At 38.9% G+C, this 18,668-nt stretch overlaps 2 long non-coding RNA genes across 2 annotated transcripts in view; both read right to left on the bottom strand.

Moving 5' to 3' along the window:
- Positions 1-9,774, bottom strand: part of LOC107835177 (uncharacterized) — a 14,441-nt gene extending 4,667 nt beyond the window's left edge. Inside the window, exon 1 of the long non-coding RNA XR_001661010.1 lies at positions 9,422-9,774. This is a non-coding gene — a long non-coding RNA (uncharacterized LOC107835177). The remainder of the gene's footprint in view (positions 1-9,421) is intronic.
- On the bottom strand, positions 7-6,504 carry LOC107835176 (uncharacterized). The gene is made up of 3 exons (XR_001661009.1): positions 6,494-6,504; positions 3,283-3,286; positions 7-481 (listed from the first exon to the last, which is right to left on the bottom strand). It is a non-coding gene; the product is annotated as an uncharacterized LOC107835176 (long non-coding RNA).
- Positions 9,775-18,668: the final 8,894 nt, after the last annotated feature.

The raw sequence follows: 18,668 nt of genomic DNA, 5'->3' as shown, positions 1-18,668 counted from the left end.
GAGTCGACACACTCATCCAGCATCAACATCCGTCCTCTGAGACACTTTGAGGATGTGACAGCAGCTGTGTCAGAGCTCAGAGAGAAACTACAGGACGTCCTGAGAGACTCATGGACAAACATCTCACTGATGGTCACTAGGGTGGATGTTCTGCTGTCAGAACAGGAACCAAAGAGCAGAGCTGGATTCTTAAGATGTTCATGTGAAATTACCTTGGATCCAAACACAGCACACCCACAGCTGGTACTATCAGAGGGAAACAAGAAGGCAATAGTTACGGCTCAACATCAGTCTTATTCTAATCATCCAGACAGATTCACTTATTTTGCTCAGGTTGTGAGTAGAGAGAGTCTGACTGGACGTTGCTACTGGGAAGTGGAGTGGAGCAGGGCATGGATTCATGTAGCAGTAGCATACAAGAATATCAGCAGAGCAGGACGTGGAAAAGTATGTAGATTTGGAGATAATGACAAATCTTGGGCTTTATTATGTCACCAAAACAGTTTTAAATTTGGTCACAACGACATCTGGACCTCCATCTCAGGTCCAGCTTTCTCCAGATTAGGAGTGTACCTGGATCACACAGCAGGTATTCTGTCCTTCTACAGCATCTCTGAAACTATGACTCTCCTCCACAGAGTTCAGACCACATTCACTCAGCCGCTACTGGCCGGAGTTGGGATTTGGGAGATTGGATCCTCTGCAAAGTTCCATAAACCTAACTAGATTTGCTCTCTTCTCTTATTATTGACCAAGGATAATTGTTCTGATGTCTCTGATCTTTTGTTCTTCTATATTTTTCTGGTTTAAACGTAGTTCTATGTGTCTTCATTATATCAATTTTCTTCCCCTTATCCGGTGTCAGGTCAGCTGCAAAGCGCTCCAGTGAATGCTGTAGATCATGACATGATGAAGCCAATAGGACCACATCATCTGCAAAAAGCAGAGATGTGATCCAATGATTTTCATCTTTAGATATTTGATTCATGCTTTTGTTTTGATTTAGTTCAAGGTTTATATTAAAAATATTAAAAGTCACAATAACTACTTAAAGTTTCATGTTTTCTTGAAGATGTGATATGGGAAGAATAATTGCAGAGAATAAACTCTGATTGCAAATGAGGAGACAAAGGTTAGATGTTCAGCTCTGCTCTGCATTCTGCAGGCCGTAAAATTTTGAAAGCCCTCATGCTCTTTTCTGCTCCAAAACAGCACAGCTTAAGTCAAGAGAACTTTACCCAATTTGACTCACCTTATCCCAGTGTCCCCTAACTCATTCGATAACTTGTTCACTTGGTTTTTAAACCACTTTACAAAATCAACTGCTCCTCCTCTTTGGTCTTTAGACCTATGAGTCCTCAGATTCATGGGCGTACATCCCCTCAGGACCGTTATGTAGATGGAGACCCAAGATTCGGTTCAGGTCACTCTCATCAAAACCTTCAGACTTTACGTCATCTGTACTGCAGCTTTGAAGATTTTATGTTCCTAAGTTTTGTATGTCTCACAGTAGTTTAAAAATAATCCTGACTGACTCAGTAAAGTATATAGATACTGATTGTGGCAGACTGGCCATTGGAAGCTTGCAAGTGTGGAAACTTCAGTTTTGAGGCGGAACTTAGTGAAAATAGTCGGAGTTTTGCGAGAGTAAGTGTTTAGGTACCCCAGAATGGTTGCCACAGGAGATTTAAGGATTCCTCAAACATCCATGAAAGATTCAAAGCAACACTCCAGGTACGGTTTTTATGGGGGAATAACATCATAAAATGCATCATACCGTGTCAGTAAGAATTAATCATTTCTACAGGTGACCACAGGCTCTACATGTTATTTTACCTTTTATGTGTATTAGTATAAAACTGCAAGATAATTCCACAATGTATTCTTCTTCGATTGAGAACATGCAGTAATTATCCATATAGGGCTCTTTTTATTGCTGAATGTGATTTTTTTTTTTTTTTTTTTTTTTTTTTTTTTTTTTAACACACCCTGTTTCCAAAAGCCATCAGGCCATGACTTAAACTTCAGNGACACACTCATCCAGCATCAACATCCGTCCTCTGAGACACTTTGAGGACGTGACAGCAGCTGTGTCAGAGCTCAGAGAGAAACTACAGGACATCTTGAGAGACTCATGGACAAACATCTCACTGATGGTCACTGAGGTGGATGTTCTACTGTCAGAACCAGAACCAAAGAGCAGAGCTGGATTATTAAGATATTCACGTGAAATCACCTTGGATTCAAACACAGCAAACACACGGCTGCGACTATCAGAGGGGAACAAGAAGGCAACATGGATGGATCAACATCAATCTTATTCTAGACATCCAGACAGATTCTTTTCTTATTCTCAGGTTCTGAGTAGAGAGAGTCTGACTGGACGTTGTTACTGGGAGGTGAAGTGGACCAGCTCATCGGTTTCTGTAGCAGTCGCATACAAGACTATCAGCAGAGCAGGATGGGGGAATGAATGTATATTTGGAAATAATGACAAATCTTGGGCTTTAAATTGTAACCAAAACAGTTTAATCTTTGGTCACAACAACATCTGGACCTCCATCTCAGGTCCAGTTTCCTCCAGACTAGGAGTGTACCTGGATCACAGAGCAGGTATTCTGTCCTTCTACAGCATCTCTGATTCCATGACTCTCCTCCACAGAGTTCAGACCACATTCACTCAGCCACTACTGGCTGGGATTCAGGTAGCAGGTTCTGCAGAGTTCTATAACCCCAGTAGATTTCATTTCTTCTCTCTGATTGGTGATTAGGGTTCATTGTTGAAATGTAAACTGATGTGGTGTTTTTTTCTTCTATATTTTTCTGGTTTAAATGTGGAACTATATGTCTTTGTTCCAACGTTCATAAAGAATATTACTGCTGTTCTTTTATTTCAATCTTATTCGACACAGAAATATTTCTCTGCTAAACTTCTTGGGGCTATAGTACTTTTGTATTGATGTATAATACATCTAAGATTGGATGTTCTGATTGTTCTCAGTCAAGTCCAAAGCAGTAACCAAAACTAATAACTTAGTTAATACTGAAATGTCTCTCCCCACGAGTCAAAAGCAACATGCAAAATACACATAAACAATCCAGACTTCTCAAAAATTTTATGTAGTTGCATTTTATTCATGCTGCAGTACATAACTTTAATAAAAAATATGCTTTCTCCATATTTGTTAAAGTTGTCATAGCAGTTTGTCATGAGACTCTGTGAAAACAATAAATCTCCTCAATCTCCTTCCTGAATTACTATAACTGGTTAAAGTAATGCACCATTCTGACCAAAACAACCAATCAGAACTAGTACGAGGGTCTTAGCGCTGTCAATTAGCCTCATCCACTCACTGCTAAAAATGCTAATGGTGGAGAAACAACTTATCATTACAAGAAACAGCTTATCTCCCGTCATTGGTAGCTATTCTAACTAAACTGAGCATTTACAGTTTGAATCTGCACAGCTCTGTGCTATGCTAGCTGCAGCATGGCACAAATCGAGGGGGAGGAAGGATGAGCAGCACCACATGATATATTGATTGACAGCACTAAAACTTTCCTACCACTGACTGCTTGTTTCTAGCACTGGGAGAAGGCAGAGGAAATAGATTTTTCAGAGATTACCTCTCATACCATACTGTAACAGCATAATGACAGTTTTAAAAAATACGTGAAAAAAATATTTATATAAAAGTTAAATACTGCAGCTTTAATTTCACACAGGAGAGGACGGGTCAGGAGGGATGTGTTTTAGATCTTCTGCTCATTCACTCACCTGTTGTTAAGTGGTAAAAGGCACAATTGGAACAAGTTAAATATATGAATATGTTGGTAATACTTTACTTAATTCACATAATGCTAGTGAAATGGAGGCAAACAGTAGTCTGTAGCTAAGCTAACCATACTAAATTGTTGATAATCTCGCACAGTCTTCCCACCTCTCTTGGTGAAAAACTGGGTCTCTCTCTCTCTCTCTCTATTTTGTTTTTTGAAAACCTGATTTTGTAACTTTTCTTAGCAAAATAGTAACTGACAAAGCACCACTGAATTCAGCTGCAGCTTCACCATGAAGGGGGGCAGGAGAGGGCAAAAATGGATGTGTTTTTTGGTCTGGGAGTGGTAACATACTTTTTTCCTGCTAAAAACAATCTTTGAAAATACAATATGATTAATTTTGTATTTGACAAGACCCCGATTTTTTGTCCAACACTCACAAAATACCTGTTGAAATTATTAACCCTATCATTCATATCAAAATAATTTCGACATTATTGGAAAAATATTGTGGATAATTAATCTGTCTACAACTTTTCCTGATGACATTGTCCAATATATTCCAAATACCTCTAATATTATTTTCATTCCTGTCCAATAACTTACCGTAATATTCTCTGCTTCTTCAGTTCTATACTTTATAAACTGTTTAGTGTTTTTATTTAACAAGCATTTTGCAATCTATTTGTGATCCATGGTGTCAATGAATAATTATTTCTTTTAGTGTATTTCTATATTGGACAGTTCGTGTCATACAAAAATTTAAAAGTACACACAAACGTTGTCAATATTATCTTGGTTAAATACTGACTCCCAATTTTCTTTAGTCAGCTCTTCTTTAACTGCATTAATTGTGTCTTCTGTCGTCACTCTGTTAATGCATAATACTGTGTCAGCAAGACTTTAGAATTTCAACAGGTGACCACAGGCTCTACATTATTTTACCTTTTATGTGTATTAGTATAAAACTGCAAATTATTCCACAATGTATTCTTCCTCGATTGAGAACATACAGTAATTATCGATATTAAGGCTCTTTTTTTGCTGTATGTACTTTTTTTACACACCCTGATTCCAAAAGCCATCAGGCCATGACTTAAACTTCAGCATTTTTCTTTCTGGTTCAAGTCAACTCACACCTTCTTTAGTCACACACTTACTACGGCATGTATACACATCCTACACACACCAACTGTTCGGTCTGAAGCTTGATCCCTCGGTCTGTCAGGGTTTTGGTTACTTAGCAACATCCCATATACCAGTCGCCGACCAACTGTCAAAGAGTCTCTTCATATTGACATTTATTTGCAGAGGGTAAATTCTGTCAGACTGCTGAATCGAGCATCACGTCTACAACTGAAAATGAACCATTTTCTTCTGTTCAGGGACATCTGCCATTAAACGTCCTTAAAATGAGCAGAACCGTCAGTGGCTCTAATTATGTGCATGCCTTCTCTAGGCCCCTGTGAATACAAATAGTGTGAGCAAGTGTGGGTGAAGTGACACTAGGGATTTTTTTCACAGCTGCTTTTTTGTGAAAAATAATGTGCTTTTTTAGAAAAAGTCAGCAGCCCGGAGTTGTTGGATGTCTTGGCAACGCACAGCTGCAGTTCCTCGGGAGGCAATTGTTTTCCAGATTTGATATGTGAAAGAAAACAAGAATATAATAAATAATCACTAAAGTTTCAGCATCAGTTAATACATGATTTTTATTTTGACAGGACTGAAAAAGTATGCATAAAGTTAATTCTGCGTTACAATTGTGTCGGAAATATTGGCACCACATGGCACCGACTTGGTATTTATCACAACTGAAGAAGCTAGCCTCGGTCAAAAGTCCAAGTTCGAACGTTTTGGCTCCTTGCACTTTGCAATGAATCTTCACCAGATAAGGGAGCTTAACGGTAAAGACTGATAGATATGCAGTGAGAAGAACAACAGGTGGGAATTCGAACCCAGCAGCAGCAAACACTGCTAACTGCTTGGTCTTGCCATGCCACCTTCAGGTCACTGGTCAGGATTCTGGTCATCCTTTGCAAGAACTCAAGAGGTTGATCAGCTAAAGCTATTCCTCTGTCTGCATTCCCCAGAATGCTGTGCGGTTCTAGCTATCCAGAACGGCTGGATAGTAAATAGCAGTTCAGTGAAATTATCAATATTCTATCAGACTTACTACTGATATTGATCACATGATTATCGTGATAGACATTGTTATTGTTTTATTGCCCAGTCCTGTAATGTGTTAATTCAGGTTCAACAGTATAGTTAACATTTCATCTAATCAGAATGTCAAAAAGGAGCAACATCACTGCAGCAAACGGCTGCATGGACTGAACTGAGTCACTTTTTTCAGTTTTTATGTCTTTGAAAGATACTCAGAGTTGCTTTTGAATCATAATAAATGGAACATTGACCAACATATTTGTACTGATGATTTTTAAAATGGCACTCCTTAAATTGTAATGTCTGTTGCTGGTTTCTTTATTGGTGAATGTATACTGTCTTTGTTACTTTATATTTTTGTGTTCTTATGATGTAAAGTGCTTTGAATTGCCTTGATGATGAAATGTGCTATACAAATAAACTTGATTGATTGATTGATTGATTGATTGATTGATTGATTGATTGATTGATTGATTGATCAATGAAAATCAATCGATCGTTAGATTGATTGCTTGATTGAAATTTGCAGGTCATATGCCCTGTCAGGAAATACAAACTATTCTCTCCCTATTTTATGATTTTAAAGAAACAATGCGACTTTTGACTCACTCAGAGCCACTGCAAACAAAATAAAATTACTTTTCAGAAAATGTCATGACTAAACTGACAAAAATTTCATATCAAAGAAACACATTTTTAGTCTGCTGTTGTGTTTTTCTTTCTTCTTTAGTGGCTTGAACATGATTTCTAAATGGATGCACAAATTATCTCCCGCTACAAATCTTTAGGTGTCTGTTTTTATGGATGCATATTTGAACATTAGAGCAATTGTCTGCCTTGTTTTTGAATTTCCCAAACTTTTGTCAAGCTAGTGTGTTTGCATGTGTCAGCGCTGGCGACAGTGTTAGCGTTGTGTGAACTGAGACACTTAGCAACATTTCTGACAGCATACGGAGCGTGGGCGTAGGACAGCGAGGGTGCAACAACCAGGGCCAGACCGGTCGCAGTGGGAGGTGGGAGTCTGTGTGTGTGCGTGCGTGTGAGTTTAAGGGGGCTCGGTGGGGGTGGGGGGAGGTGACTGACTTCAACTCTGATCTGGCTGATTATTCAGATCTGATTAAAGTGTGAGTCAAGTAAACATTTTAGCGAATATGTTACATCTTCTTTTTGTAAATCAGAAGTAAAAACAAGTATGTATGCAGTTGAAATGTATGTTTATCTTTCTGCCGTTTTTCCATTTTTTTTCTCCCCAAACCAAAGTAAAGAAGTCTCAAAAGTACTTGCACTATTTGAAAATGTTTTCATTTTCTTACATCACATACAGCCACACAATTCAGTGCATAATTTTGAAGTGCAAGAAAAATTGTAATTTTTCACAAAAGTCTGAAAAGAGGGGTGTGCATGCCCATTTACTCCAGTATTCTTAAATAAATGTAGTCAATTGATTATTAAAGGAAGATGGCAGGTAGGAAAAAGGTTTTAACACATCTCAACCTTTTAACATTTCATTAAGATCAGTTCAGTCTGTCTACTGAAATTTGGAAAATAAGTAAAGTAAAACATTCAAAAGTGGTCATCTGCTTAAACTGTGAGATTAGTCTTTAATCGCAAATCTGGTCTTTATGAAGGAGAGGCCATGATAAAGATATTGTTGAAAAAAAACCTAATGAAATCCTGAATGCCACAAGTCAAGTTGTTTCCATGGCAAATTGGCAAATACGTGGGAAAATGGAGCACTGGTCCGATGAGATCAAAACTTTTTGATCTCCAGTCAAAGCAGTTTGTGGAGAAAAACTAACTCAAGATATTAACTTGAATATCCTGGTGGACGACCAAGAAAATAAAACTGGAGTTACAATGGAATGGTTTGGATCGGAGTATATCCATGTATTAGAAAGGATTAGTCAAAGTCTAGACCTGTTTCCCACTCAAAATCTGTGGCAAGACTTGAATATTTCTGTTCACAGATGCTGTCCATCCAATCTGACTAATTCATTGAGAAAAAACGTCTTAAGTCATGGAAAGCTGACAGAGCCATACCTTGAGACATGAAAAGAAAGGTTTTTAACTCAGTTATCAATGAGCTTCTCCATGTCATACATCAACTTCTAGTTCCACCTCCTAATTATGCACTGCTTTGTGTTGATTTACCAGAGAAATTAGATTATTCTTCATGGTTATGACATGACAAAATACAAAAATGTTCAAAGATTACAAATGTTTTTCGTAGGCATCATTGACAATATGTTAAGATTAGGGCTGTTAAAATAATCACATCCACTATTTGCGTTATTTTTTTTTTTTACTTTGATAGAAATAAGTTAAATGCAACAATTATTTTAAGAGGTGCCCCCTCCGTGTTGCCGTATCTCACTTTTGTTTGCTCATTCAAACTATCAATGGATAAAAAGCAACATCTGATAAAACTTAGTCATTTTCAATGTTTCAAGCCAAAGAATGAATGTATATAATGCACTTTAGCTAAGTTACATTCTGTTTTTTTTATACTAAATTTATTTTAATACTTTTAAACAGTATGTCTGAGAAAAAAAGCAAAAGTCCCTTGTGTCATTACTTAGTTGATGCCTGGATCATCTTTAAGTGACTAATTGCTATTTTTTTTTTTTACGGATTTGCAATTAATTAGTTTTTATCAGTCCATTAACAGCTCTTATTTAAATAAGTCAAATGCTGGAGAGATTTTAAGGGTTTTTAGTTTTCTGAAGCAAACACCTGTGTTAAGTCAGGTTTTTATTTATATCTTGGATAAGAAAAAAACGTAACCTAATTTTTAAAGCGCTAATAAATAAGTTTGATCACTTTCTGAATGCATTATGCTTTTGTGTATGATATATGATTCTGTGTAATCCTCTAATGCTATTAATTAATTAATGTTTGAATATTGGGTGAAAAAAAAAGACAACTGAGCTGTTTTCATTTTTCAGCCTGCTATTATTTCTCGTTCACCATCATTTTTAGCATTCCTTTCATTCTCTCTCACTATATTTCTTCCTCTTTTTTTCCACGACACCTTCCTCCCCCCTCCCCACAGCTCTTTGTCCCTGTGAGAGAGCCTTTAGATCTCGTTAGCGTCCAGACGCTGCATGTCGCACTTTCACCCTGTGAAATGAGGAAGGAGGTGTGGTGGACGATCTCATTTCAAACCTGGTTTGACCGAATTAAGTGCTGAAGGCAGTTAAATAAAAAGCCACTCACGTGAGCATAATAACCCAAAAACCAATGAATTTCCGACAGTTTTCATGTACATTGCAATAATAATTTGAATACTGTGTTGTTTTTTTATGACAAATGTCAAAGAAGAAAACTTTCACAGACTTCTTAAGCATCGGTTTAAGTCAGTGTGTGCTTATTCCGGCTTTTTTTTTTTTACCCTACAACTCAAAACCTAGTTGCCGTAGCAACAGCAGACACAGCTTAATGACCTGTACATAAAAACCACACAGATGTTATTATGACTCACCTTGCTTCTGAGTTTCAAAACGCGCCGAGAGGAGACAAAGGAGCTGTAATTGGGCGAATGTGGGTCAATTGGAGCTTCTGCCAGAGGGGGGAGCCGTTTACCATAGAGGGGTAACTGCCGAACGGCTCCGTTAATGAAGAAGGCATTTTGATACTTCCTGCCTGTTGCAGTATGGAGAGAGAGAGGGGAAAAAGCAGCTGTGAGTGACAGCAGAAGTCTAATGAAGCCATTCTCACTGATGATACACTGAGGATGGGAGCTGACTGTTAAAGAATTGGGAGCGAATTGCTTGTCAAAATCTGCTAGAAGGTTCCCTGATGAGGCTTTGACAAATCCCGCAGCCCGTCTTCTACTGTCTTCCGTCCTCACTTTTCAAAATGTTTAATACAGCGTCGGTAGGAGCGCTCAAAGGCTTCCAGTCAGCAGAATAGCTCTGCATCTCATAAATAAGAGGAAGAAACAGTAATTTGGTGGATTTGTTAAAGCTGTTAAAACATCGTCTTTGAGTGATAGAAATACATTTACAAATCCATAGCCAATTTTTTCCAAGCTATTCTTTCACCAATAGCTCGCATTATTGGAGAAAATGTATAGTTTCACAATATGCTATTTGATTAAAAGATGTTAAAACTAGATGTGCTGGGTTGAAAATCTAGAATAAATTAGCCAAAAAGAAATAATAATAATAATAAACAAATTTAAAGATCAGGGCTTCAAACAAAATTACCAGGCTTGATTTTTTTCCTCCATCCATTACTTTCACAGGTCTGAGGTCAAGAAATAGGTTACAAACATCTCAGCAAAAAACAAAGCATAGTTGTACTGTCACAACCTGCCTTTAAAAAGATAAAGAAAAAAATTTTGAGTGTAGACACATTTACATATTGTTTTTTGTATCCTTTTTAAGTTCCTAGACTTTATGTATTCATACTTGAAATTTGTATGCTGTGAAAGAAACTCGTGCACACAAACTTGGCCCGTAAAGCTGATTCTTTATCATGGATAAAGTCACAGTGTCAGAGCAGCTAGTAGCAATGAGCTTAAAACTTACAATCATAAGAAACGACTCACAGATCATTACTGAAGCACTTTGAAGTCTTTTAATTCAATAAAGCACTACACAAGTACAGGTCATTTCCACACTGTACAGTATCTATATGCTGTTTTGCCAAACCCTCTCCCTACCCTTAAAGATGATTGTAAGCTAGCTGACTTGCATGCTAATAGTAGACATTAGATGGGGTTAATTGGACCCTGCAAGCTTTTTACCCTGTGCGCAGTCCCCTGGGGTCACAATGATCACGCCTGCACTTTTACAAGGTGTGTGGTTTCGGGAACTGATGGTCTGACAGGACAACCGCCCTCTCCCGCCCCCATTCCCACCCTCACCTCTTCCCCGCTGTCCAACTGTGACATCTGCTGCACTCCACCTGAGCGTTGTGCTAAGACCGCAAGAGGAATAAATCCACTTTTGGGTGAGAAAACCTAACATTAGTGTGACTCAACAACAGGATAGGTCCATATTCAACCCAATGCTGTGTTGGCTGTTTTAAGCATCATATTTCAAAAAAACTAATGAAATCAAAGAGGTGTGTTTGTTCAAAAAGATTCCCCTTGCATCAGAACGGTTTATAAACCTCCCGCAGTGACTCAAAGGTTTCAGAAGTTGTCTCATACAAAGCCAGCACACTGTGGTGACGACCCGCCTGTGAAGCAGTGCCCAGCTCCCTTGTACCCCTTGCTGGCATTCAGATAAAAAAAATAAAACAACAACAACAAAGAAACATGTATTCAGATCAGCTCATAACCCGGGTGAAATCAGCCCTCTGACAGGGGGAGAAAACAGATCGGATTACATACTGTTATTAATAGCCACCCTCTCCCCTTCTCTCATTATAAACTCACAGCTGACAGTGTCCTCCTCTGTCTGTGACATGCTCTGTGTGACTACTGTGTTAGGTCTGTCTGTTTTTATCGTTCCATTTTCCATCTCTTTCCCCCCTCAGGTTATAATGAACTTCACACTCTGGTCCAACGGCTGAGCAGGGACAACATGACACTGGGAGGCCATTATCTTCTACTTCAGTCCAACAGGGAATGTGGCTACAAAGCCTGCCAGAACATTAACAATATGAAGAACGTCATAGCTGCACTGCCATCACACTGATTGGTGCTTTTCTTTTGAGTTTGTTAATAGGCCAGTGGTTTGCAGATGCCCCTGGAAACAAGCTTATTTCTGCAATTTTGAGGGAACGTTGATGTCTCTGTTTTTGACATGTGGCTCTCAAAAGGCTTCATCCATTTTGATGTTACAAGGAATTTTGTAATACCATCCTCTTAAGAAGATGACTTTTGGACTGAGTTTCTTTCCTTCTATTGTTGCAGAAGCTTCAGTTTGTTCCTCTGTGAAATTTCCAATCGGGTCTTGTTTGTCTTCTTCCTGTCATCAGTTCCTTCTGTCTTCTGTCTTCCAAGAAATTCAACTGATCCACTAGTCTTCGTACACCCAACAGTAACACGGTCACTTCTCGTCTGAACAGCTTCAAACAGGTGTCAGTGAGGCCCCTCTAGACTTTAAATGTACCATGTGATATTTCTGACCTCCACTCACAAGTCCCCCCACTTTTACCCCTACTTTTTTTGGCAGCTCCATGTCCTGTGGACAAGGGTTGTCCCACCTAGATAGTCCCACCTCTTTGGCCAGTGATGTCAGCAAACCATGTGATATTCCTTTTATAAAGACAGTATCAATGTCAGACCTTCTCTTCTCCAGCTATTGTGGACAGGAATTGGACGTACTCTCCCATTAGGGGAAAGTAGAAACCATTTTAAGTGCTTTCTTGTCCTCCGAAACTCCCTCATCCAGAGGGCTTTGAGTTGTTTGTACTGCTAACAATCACCATGAAGTGGACATGGGTGTTTTTAGGGTTCTACTTCCTCTCTTTGGGAGCACTGTCTTTGGGAGAGAAGGGCTTGGAGATCCCCGAGTATGACGGCAAAGACCGTGTCCATACCCTCACTGCCAAGAACTACAAGTCCATCATGAGGAAGTACGACGTAATGGTGATCTACTACCACAAAAATGTGGATGGGAATCGAAGCGCCATGAAGCAGCTTCAGATAGAGGAACTGGCTTTGGAGGTGGGTCTCTGCTGCAGGTTGAGAGCAAATGAATCCGTGATGTGTTGATGTCAATGGTCAAGACGAGAGGAGGGGGCTGGTTTCAGAGGGGAAATGTGGCTTTAGGTTACACTTCCTGGATCATTTGTAGTTTCTTTGGAACTACAAACTAAGATAAGAAAGAGTATATTGGACAATCACATCGTCGGCTCTCTGGTACACCTAGTATTAGATTTTGATTATTTTAGAATGCAGCAAAGAACGTATCTATGAATTAAAACCATAGACCTGAGGAAGTGCATTCCTTCCTTCAACCATCATTGATGGTTTGGACGTTCTGCTATGCAATAGGTAGGTCGCTGGTTCAATTCCCGGTCCATCCGCTCTCGTCATTTGTGTCTTTGGGCAAAACACTTCACCTGTCTTGCCTGCTGGTGGTGGGCAGAAGAGTCAATGGTGCAAAACGGCAGACCCGCTTCTGTTGGACTGCTCCAGGGTGGCTGTGGCTACAATCCAGTAGCTTGCCCTCATCAGCTAGTGAATATTCCCTTTGAGATTTCAATTTGACATATAAATGGCATTACAAATAAAATATATTATTATTATTATTACACACTTCTTTCGGGTTGATATTTCTAAGCAGAAATCATTACTATTACTAAACATGCTAAACATTAGTTGTCAACTGATATGTCAATGTCAACAATTTAATTTTCTTTTATCTTCTCCCTCAGTCTGAGTAACTTCCACCAGGAAGTTATCAAATGTGTTAGTATAGAATATTGTTTTTCACAGTGCTGTGGTGTTTTTCAGCCACCTACTTATCTATGTAAAAACTTCAGTCACGCGGTACATCAGCAGATAGAACTAAAACAGAGGTGTTGAGGGTTTTGAACAGTGTTTTTCTTTTTTCATAAATACATCCAAAGAGCTCTTTTATCACAAAGCCAGAAAAAATGCACCTGAGTCCAGCACTCTGCCAGTACACCAGTTAACCACAGCAACCTGCTGCCTTTCCAGAATGGCAGTGTCTCCTTACATCAGCAGAGTGTAGCTTACACTGGGCCCTCATAAGTCACCTCTGTAAATAGCCTGAGACAGTCCTGCATGCTGAGCAAGAGACTAAAAGCTCTCGTGAGACAGAGTGAAAGTTCAGAGCCATATTTCACATGGGCAGTTGGCCCTTCCCTGTATCTGCTACCACATAAACGCTGCTGTGTTGCTAAGATGTGTTACATTATCCTGTGGGTGTAGACTGAAGTCCCAAACCACTTACAGTTACACACAAAGTTGTTGGGTCTGATCAATTTCCCAACAAAGCTGCCAAGGTGGAGAGAGAGAGAGAAGAGCAGAGCTCTACTGTACTTTTGCTCTTCCTGACTGCCTGCCAGCTGTGGCTATTCATCCAATCAGAGATCACTCAGAGGGGACACTTAAAATAGCTGATCATTGACACCTAAGTATCCGGAAGTATAAATAAATTAATTGCAGGCTCAAGGACACATTACACTGTCAAAACATTATTATTATTTAAAATTCCCTTAATTATAATGATAATCTTTTCTCTGATCCCTTCTTTAAGATGCAACATAAAAAAAAATCAGTCACACTAACAAAAATAAATACATTTTCTTATTTAGCAGCTGTATATGAACAGAGATTAGATAAAGTGACAAACCGCTCATATGGTTTACTTGTAATGTAAACCATATGAGCATGTCATCACCAATTATGCTACATTTAAACAATAAATTATAAAGCATAGTTTACTCCTTGAACACTTTACATCAGCATTAAACCCCACACTGTGCAATAAACGAGCCAACATTGTGCTAATTAGCTGCCTACAAAATCACTAGCATTTTCATTAATTTGAACAAAAAAAAGAAAAGAAAGAAAGAAAAACACATGTAAAACAACACAAATATATCTCTATAGCTTACAACATTCAACATCAACTCACCTCATTGGGCAATACTCCAAAACGCAAGTTAGACGTAGTTTTAAGGTTAATTTAACTTGCTTGGTTCAGCTGAAGGCGCAGACGTCAAGTTTTGGACTTGAGAATACGGGAAATGTCGCCGTCCGGTGCTGCGGTCATAGCGGGGCCTGGTTGATGGAGGGCTAACATGAGAGCTGAGGAGGACCGGGGGGCACAATACGGGATATTTACGGGAAAATAACAATACGGGAGCACGGCGAGAACAGGGAGTAGAAAACGGTAGTTTCCCTGCCAAAATGAGAGACTTGACAGGTATGTGAAGGCGACATAAAACACTTTCGGACAGCCGTCAAGTTACGTCCGGTGCGCTGTCACGTTCCTTCAACTCCATATGAAATTATCTCTAGAGCCTAGAGCCATATCCTAGAGCCCCCAGGTGGAATGGGAATCCAGCAATACCAACTCAGATATCGAACCAAACAAGGACTGCATCCAGTATTGAGGGACTAGAGAACAATGAACACGGAAGGAGAATAAGGCACAGTTGGATCCGATGGTTTGATACTATCTAAGCTGACTTAGTGGCTCAGTGTTCCAAGAACAACAAATGGCAATTTCTTCCAAAACTAGAAACCCAAGATATAACATTTGAATTACTATGGCAAATTATAAGCTCACATTTTAATGACAGAGGAAGGGAAAGAAGTAGAGCACTACTGCATCCTCAACTAAAAAAAGGTCTATCATGTAAAGCTGCTTTTATGATTGACGGTAAATTAGTCTTAGATTTGAATAAGATCTACATGTGTGTAGATCTCTGAGACAGGAAACCCTTACGCTTAAAAAAAATGCAACTGATCAACATTCTCAGCATTTGAAGAAAAGCAGAACTACCTGTTTTGTATCTCCTCTAAATTGAGGTACACATACTCCTTGTTCACAGCAGAAATCCCACATGGTGGACTACTTTCTGACTGTGTAGCACACAAACCCCAACATCCCAAAAGCCAGAACATAATCCTTTTCCTCATGTCTCAATGGGGACAGAAAAAAGCAAAGAGGTTTTTTGTGTTTTTTTCATTATTTTCAATGTAGTCCTGAACTATGTTTTCTTATAATTTTAAAGCTGATCTTTCAGCTTCAGTAAAAATAAATAACTAAATAAAACAGAGATGTGATTAAATATTATTTTAAAAAAAGTGAAAGGACAAAAAGGGAAACTCTTTTTCAGAAGGTCATTTTTCTTTTCAGCTGCACAACTCACAGCTTTCAGCTTAATTTTGTTCTTCAGGTGTTACCTAGAAGGAAGTTCTAAATTGAGAAATTATTTTTATTTTATTAGTTTCGACAACAGTTACGTTCAGGTGAAGTGTTTTCCTTTGCTGGCAGGCGAGTCGGTCGTTCAGTCTTCTTGAATTTGTTCCATACTCCCTCCCTCCCTTTTGGATTTGAGGATTAGTAAAAAAGCTTTAGCCTAATTAATAAAAGGCTTACAGCTACACTTTGCTGGTGAATGTCAAATCCCAACAGGGTTCACCACTGTGATTGCATATTTCTTTAATCACATCCAGCAAAGACTGCTGCTTACAAAAACAAAAGCCTGTTAACGCCTGGGTACAGGGCCGCTTCTGAAACTGATCTGGGAAATGTGTCAGGCATCAAATCAAAGGAAAGATCAAATATCGCCCAATACCGTCTTTATGGAACTGTGCTAAAGACATAAAACTTCACCGAATCTTAGAAAAAAAAATCTGTACTAATTGTGTGAACACATCTGAACAACTAATCAAAATTAAATGTAAGGAGTTTCTAACTTCAACATCAAATTGTTAAAGATTTAAGTGCTACATTCAATCTGCATATGTTCAACTTTCATTTCTTTTGTTCAGAATAATTTATAAATTATCCTTTTTTTTTTTCCTCACCCTGACTGTGCTTCAGCGTTTCCCTCCCATCTCTCTCATCTGTAGCAGGGAATGTCTTCGTATCATTTATTCATGGGAGAAAAATGTCAAGGAAATGGGGGGGGATCAGAGGGCGCCATGAAAAATTCAAATGTGAATCTCTTGACTTTGAAACCCAGACGTATGGCTCCTCGTTCCACCCGGAGCTGGATGTGAATAAAGATAAAGTTTTAACGTCAGAACGACGTCGCTGATGATGTGTTGCTATTGGTATTTTCAAGTCATAGCAGATGCACGTTGTTGTATGATCAAGTAAAGGTGTCATTACAAAAATAAACCCAAAATTAACCTTGCATCCATCAGCTATTTGTATTTTTTCAAAACTATTTGGCTTTGGAGAAGTTAGTTTGCTCACAGGAATGTGAGTAAACCAGAGGGGTTTGGTATTCTGCTCTCTGCAGCCATGACTAAAAACCTGAACGTCACCAGGTTAATAAATCCCATTAAGGCCCAGGTCTCTAATCTCCACCTGGATATTTTTGCTTATTTTAATTGTTAAAAAAGGTCTTTAAATGTCCATGCGAGTAAATAATTTGGCCCATTTCTCCATAACAACTGGAACTTTCAATATTTAGCAGTTATTTACAATTTACAGTTAAAGTGACCATCACAGTTGGAGACCGTGCAAAAATCTCTGGTGGAATTTTAGTAAGGCAGGCGCAACACACACACCCATTCATGTAGTTGAGATCTTTGTACATGAAGAGTGGGTTATTAATCAGGAACACTGCCAGAAGCTGGTGTCTGGCCATTAATCACATCTGTAGTCGGCTTTAACTGTTTAACACTGTTGTACTAAACACTACAGATACTTGTCATAAAATGCTTGAATAGTTTAAGGAATGCTGGAGGTCATTGAAAGCAAAACTTTGGGTTTATCCGCATCCAAACAGTGGCTCAATTCTATATTTTCCCAGTAAACTTAATTTACAGTAGGATTTGGATAAATTCATGTTCAACCATCTGCAGTCAGCCTCTGTAGCCTTCAAAGTAACCTGATGTCATTTTTACTTATGGTAAACCGTATTAACATATAAAATCTTGACAAAATGTGATTAAAAACTTTGCTGTAACAAACCAACAGGAATATTATTGCTACTTTTAGCAGTGAGATCTGCAGCTGTTGACGGTATTAATGAACTCGTAGTAGGAAACAAACAAGCCCAAGAAGGTTTCCATCTTTACCGACGTCTGGTTCGGTTTGTTTGTCTCTTTGAATGATTCCTCAGAACGTTTGGATTCAAGTCTTTGCTACACTCACTACCTGAACCTGGATGCTTGAGTATTTTCTTCCCCCGGTGTGTGATTGCTCTTGTTTTGCTAGTTGTTACCGTGATGTTCCCCCCCGTCACGAGTGAAGATGTTCCCATTTAAGCCCTAAATATCCCAGTTTTCTCAGTACCCCCTACGGCTAGCTAACACCTAAATCACTGTGTGGACGTGGGGACTCTCAGGCCTCCAGTCAATTACCCAGCTTGTTGTGATCACCCGCATGCTTGGTGGAATCAGGAGAGATTCTGAGTTTAGAAGGTAAAACTGCTGTGTGACAGATCAGTAATTCCACTGATTCCTCTCCTAGTTGACTGTTATCTCCGTTCAACAAAGTCTGTCGAGTGTTTTGTTTCACTGGAAACAAAATGCTTGACAAATATAGAAACAGAACAGAATAGACTTTATTGATCCCCAAAGGGAAATTGCTTGTTAGTTGACAAGTTACTCCATCCAAAGTCTTAAATATTAATAACAAAAATATAACAATAAGAGATCAAGTTTTTTTTTTTTTTTTTTTTTAAAAGTATATATTTTTATTTTTTCAAAATGATCTCTAAAGCCACTTTAGAATATTTTCTCTATGCTGAAGCGTGCAGCAGTCGTGATCTACATGGGTGTTTCTGAGTGTTTTAGATTCTGTTGTGACTGAATTTTTCATGCTCACCACAGTGCAGTGTTGTGTAACGGCTCAGCGTGGCGCGTCGTGACGTTTTACTTACTTACTAATTTACTGACTGGCTGTGGAGGAAATGCACACTCAACTTTATACGGACCCCGGGGCACACGCTCCGAGATGCAGCGTTCCCTTGGAGAAACATTAAATCCTACTGTTTAGAAACAGAAATCACACTTGAATTTTTCAGTTGCTTCCATTTGCACCCATTCATCCATCCATGGATAAAAACATCAAGGCGTATCTTTGGGATTTTATGTGACACGTCAGCATAAT

Source organism: Poecilia formosa, unplaced genomic scaffold (genome assembly GCF_000485575.1).
Source record: "Poecilia formosa unplaced genomic scaffold, Poecilia_formosa-5.1.2 Scaffold1150, whole genome shotgun sequence".
NCBI classification, from domain to species: Eukaryota; Metazoa; Chordata; class Actinopteri; order Cyprinodontiformes; family Poeciliidae; genus Poecilia; species Poecilia formosa.
Note: the sequence above shows the minus strand (reverse complement) of the source record. Positions and strands in the feature narration are given on the sequence as shown.